Source organism: Cyanistes caeruleus, chromosome 2 (assembly GCF_971803275.1).
Source record: "Cyanistes caeruleus chromosome 2, bCyaCae1.hap1.1, whole genome shotgun sequence".
Taxonomy (NCBI): Eukaryota; Metazoa; Chordata; class Aves; order Passeriformes; family Paridae; genus Cyanistes; species Cyanistes caeruleus.
This window is the reverse complement of record NC_141702.1, coordinates 81,307,506-81,312,453: the sequence shown is the minus strand read 5'-3', so window position 1 is coordinate 81,312,453 and position 4,948 is coordinate 81,307,506. Positions and strand designations below refer to the sequence as shown.

Genomic DNA, 4,948 nt, shown 5'->3' with positions numbered 1-4,948 from the left:
CAGGTTCACAAAAGCATTGTATGAAGAAAATAGTGCCTTTGATTCTGGAGATTTGCCAGCCCAGCAGTATCAAAGTTGAGCCTTCCCTGGCCTCTGTTCCCGGGGCTGTGAGGTGTCAGGAGCCAGGCTGCAGTGACGGGGCCGGGACTCAGAGTGCCCGGGGTACGTGTACCGGCCCGGGCTGTGCCACCTCCGGGCGCCCAGCATGGCACGGCGCGTTCCTGTGCATTCAGCGCCCACCAAAAGACTGAGTCCTGGGCTTTGCATGAATACAAGACTGCCTTTCCCTCTCTGTGGCTGATATTTGAATTATAAAGTGACTTTTACAGGAGACAGAAGGCAACAGTGACAGCGAATACACTGAACACCAGGGTAAGGGCAATAGAAAGCCCACCCTGCAGTTTACCGGGGCTGGGTGAGGAGCGAGCGCTGAGCTGGCCCCGAGCATGCTGCAGGGTGCCATAGCCTCCTGCGCTAGTCCTGGGCCTTTGGGACAGCCCTTGGACACCGCTCTGGGCACAGCTGGCCACAGTCCCGGCCGAAACACTGCCCGGGCTCTCGCTGGCTGCCCGGCCCAGCTCCTGGCGAGGGCAGGAATCGGCACCGCGCTCGCAAGGGCTGGATGGCGTCCGCTCCTCGCCGCCTCCCCCACAAACAGTTGTTTGTCTTAAATTGGGATTTTTTTTTTCCCTGGGGCTGCCACAGATTTTCCACCTCCGGGGCCAACCAACGGCCAGGGACGGAGGCTCATTAGCGGCCATGAGGGCGGCCGTCCCCGCCAGTGCCAGGCCTGTCTGCTGAGGGAGGCGGGCGGCAGCTTCGCGTCAAATGCAAACAACCGTCCTTGTTTTCCTTGGTTGCCAGGGTAGGAGTTGACATTGTCCCCAGCGGAGCACAAGGACTCCCCGTGACATGGCGGGGACAATGGGAAGGTATGTTTTCTTGACCCGCTGCAGGAAATCCTGTGCGTCTTGCCGGGGGACGCAGCATTTTCCTGCCCTGTCCGTGGCCGGGCCGTGGCGCCGGGGCCCCGCAGCCTGCTCGAACCTGCCGGGCTCTGAGGCTCTCCTGAATCCAGGAGAGCAACCCTGCGCCGGGAGCTGGCAGGGCAGGACAGACCCTCCCTCCGCGGCTGCCGGGACACTACGTGCTCGGAAGAGCCCTGAGCTTCGCAGCTCCTACCTGCGGCCATGCCTGGGGGCCGTGCTGTGCCTCCTCGCTGGAGCAGAGCCCACCGCTCCCAGTCGGCAGCACTGCTGCTGTTGATTAACTGATTTGGGTTGTTGTTTTTTCTTTAAAGAAACAATTCAGAAAGTGACGCATTACTTCTGCCTGTGGACAGAGGGAACAGCTGAAACGTGGGAGACCAGACTACAGCTGTGTGACTACAGCTTTTTTTTCTTTCTTTTTTCTTTTTTTCGTTTCTCTCTTTTTTTTTTCTTTTTTTTTTTTTTTAAACACATATTTTAGTGAATAAAAGCTACTGATTCTCTCTGCTGGTGTTTTGGACCTTATTTACTTCCCAAGGTGGTGGTAGTGGTGGTTGTAGTCACCAGATTGTGAAAGGAAGAGTGAGACAACAAGAGAAGCCACAACCTCTTCACTGCCGGGGGTCCATGCCGTGTTTAAACCACGGCAGTCACCCTGCTTGCCTTGGCTTCCTTGCCCCGCTCCGCTCAGGCATCCTTGTGTTCTCCTCTCAGTCATTACTTAGGGTCCTGTCCTGCAAAGCAGCCTAACTGCCGCAGATGATTGCATCCATCAGGAAGATGGTGACATTTATAAGACGTAAATATTCACAGGGATAAATTAGCCTCAGAAAGGTTTCTGTAGCCGTTTGGAAAACCCTCACACTCCAAGACCCATCAAACGTTTAGGGAATATGTGTGAAACAGGAAAAAGTATAACAAAACCTTTTTTTTTTTTCTATACTGTGGCATGTACAGAGGCAATGCCATTAAGACTGGGTGACATCCATCACAGAAACTGATTAGTTAAAACTCCAAATAACCCATTTACTGGCAGGTCCAGGGTAGCATTTTCACATGTTTCTCTTTCTTTTCCCAAATTCCTTGCCAAGCAGCTATGAATAAGGGCATTCCCAAAAACTTGGTGTGACCTGCAAAATTAATGCTGTGAGAAGGCTTCATTTGTTAAGAGAGTTCATCTGCAAAAGCTAGTGGGGCTGGCTGGAAGTCTCCCTCTACCTTTTCTCTGGTTTTCTTTGCCCTTTGGAAGAGATGTAGGAAGAGCAACATCTCCTGGAGACATTTGTTCTGGAATCATGTGATTCCTTGCACCTCCAAAATAACTTCCCTTGCAGAAATGCCTGCAATGGGTACATGCAGTTGGAGCAAGAGGGGCACCTCCTTGCCTACATGCTGTCTCCCAGCAGCAGTGCAACCTGGCAGCTCCCACAAGCACAATCTTACCATTAATCTATGGATCAGGGACACACACAGGCACAGGCTGATTCTCAAGAATGAGAGTGCACATTAGCAGGACCTCATGTAAACAGCTTCACAGAAATGATGTGCAATGTGCCAGTGGATCTCAACATGGGAAACTTTTATTGTGCCTCAGGTGCGGTTGGCTTCTGGTCCCAGTGTCAGAGGACAAGGAAATGTGTGCTGCCTTTCTGGACATCAAGCTTTAAACCTAGCAGGTAGAGAGTGAAAGAACACTGGAGCTGGGACTTTCCTCAAGCATTTCTACTGTTGTGGTGTGTACCAGAGAACATCTTTTGACATACCAATGTCTAGTCATCTACTTCTCCAGCTGTCCGTCTTACTGACTCTGCATCCATCCCTGTGCCTGGAAGATGAGGCACCTCTTTGAAGAAGTGTTTGCACAAGGATCATACACATACATTGGGGAAGAGTTAGAAATGCTGAGAGATATTGTTTTGTCCCCCATCTGGTGGTTCTTCCCCTCTCTGCATCTCCTCACTTGCTCTCATTCCTCATCTGTGCTTTGTCTCCCTCCTCACTGTGTGCCTTTGTTCATAACTGCCTGCCCTTGCTCTCTCTTTCTCAGCTTTTTTGCCTATTTCTGTAGTCCTGTAGCCCCTTCCTAGTGCTTGGAAAAAGAATATAAAAATTGCAGTTTCGACAGGAGAAGAAAGCAAACAGTTGCAATAAGCAACTCTTCTTCTTGGGAGCAGTCTGACCAGTGAGTCATTCCCAGGGCTTTTGAAATGACAACAGGCATCTCCTGCCTTTGCTGTTGCTGCCGTTGTGTTCCTCACAGCAATGCTTACCAGCCAGTGGAGAATGGGGCCCCCTTATGCTTGGTGCTGCATAAATCATTTTCTTTAGCCTGGGGGAAAAAGGAAAAAAAAAAACCCAAAAACCTAAAGAAGATGAATGCATGATTCAAGGATTTACTGCTCAGATTGCTTTGGGGGTCTTTTATTCCTCAACCTTTCCTGTGTTTCTCTCCCAGGCTGCCTCTCCTGCTGGCCTAGCCCTTAACCCCATCCCATCACTCTCTCTTATGTCTGGCTGCCCCCATCTGATTTACCTTCCACTCTCATTTGTCCCCTCCTTTGTCCATGTGCATGCTTCTCCTGCTGTCATTCCCTCTCCCTTGTGGCCAGATCCCCTGATTGCCTTCTCCATTCTGCAGTACTGGGTAGCTTTTCATCACCTTGCTGGTGGAATCAAGAGATGCAAAATATTCAGTGTGAGGTAGACACTGAATGGTTAAAACTTGGCAAAGTTATAGAAAACTGAAAACAGGCTCTCATAGCAGAAAGTGTCAGGTACCACCAGCTCCAGCTAAATTAAATTCTGTCCCTGTAGTGTATATGCACAGAGACATTTATATTCATATTTTTAACAGCCTTCTAAACTCTGCAGTTCACTGACAAACCCTTCATGAAGCTATCATTCCTTTTTTAACACCTGAACTTTAAAATGTCACATATAGCATTTAAAAGGACAGGCAAATAACCAAGGAAACATCCTAGCATGCATTTTGCTTTCCCTCCTTCTGGTTGATCTAAAGTCCATGGAAATCAATGGCAATCTTTCCATCTAGTTCAGCAGAGTTCGCAGTCGGTAGGTTGTTTCCTCCTAAAATTTCAGACAAAAAAGACCCCACACAAATGTGGGGTTTTTGGGTTTCCTTTTACTCACGTATCTGGCAAGACTGATGTGCTGTCAAATGATCTTTTCAGTGCTAAATATACACCATTAACTACTAATAAAAAAACCCCAGGCTTTAAACATTCAGCTTCTTTTGGCATCTGTACAGAGCATTCCACTTGATCTCACAAGATGTATGGTTTGCACTAGGATTGCAGTCACAGTTTTCTTGTTAAAGCTGTCAACCGTTCCAGTGTCTATCTTTACAATGCAATTCAAACCTTAGTTAGGAAAATAGGCAGTTCTCTTTGAACTATGATATTAAGATCCTTTAGCAGCCCTTTTCTGTATCCATTTGCGGTCTACAGCTCCTGTTAAAACTAGGTTGCAATGTGAAAACAAGGGAGGGAAGAGGCTTATCCCTTCTGTTTGAGACACTTCCTCTTAATGGCAGAGATACTGTGGACATTAAATGGTTCCTTAAACATGCTATTTATAGAAAAAAAACCCATTTTGTTAGAACCACTTACAAGGCAAAACTTCACTATCTCATCTTGTTAAAGTTACGGAGGTAACTCCAGGACAGAACATTGCCACTTGACTATCTTAAAATCAGCAAAGAAATTATCTTGAACTTTAGGTGATTTGCCATAGGATTGCATTGGTATCAGGGTGGACTCATTAGCAGATATTTGTTAATGACATGAGAGAGGTAGAATCAAGCTGATAGTTGTTTTCTTGTGAAAACTGATCATGTTCTAAAGGTAAATGCCCAGAGCGTTTCTGACAAGCCAGTAAAAATCGTCAGTCAATATTGCATGAAGTAACTTAAAAGTAATGACATAAAGCGAAGAGAGAAT

At 47.6% G+C, this 4,948-nt stretch overlaps 1 long non-coding RNA gene across 1 annotated transcript; it reads left to right on the top strand.

The window, feature by feature from the left end:
* The first annotated feature begins 588 nt into the window (after window positions 1–588).
* Window positions 589–1,492, top strand: LOC111927573 (uncharacterized). The gene is made up of 2 exons (XR_002863630.2): window positions 589–932; window positions 1,301–1,492. It is a non-coding gene; the product is annotated as an uncharacterized LOC111927573 (long non-coding RNA).
* The last annotated feature ends 3,456 nt before the right edge of the window (window positions 1,493–4,948 follow it).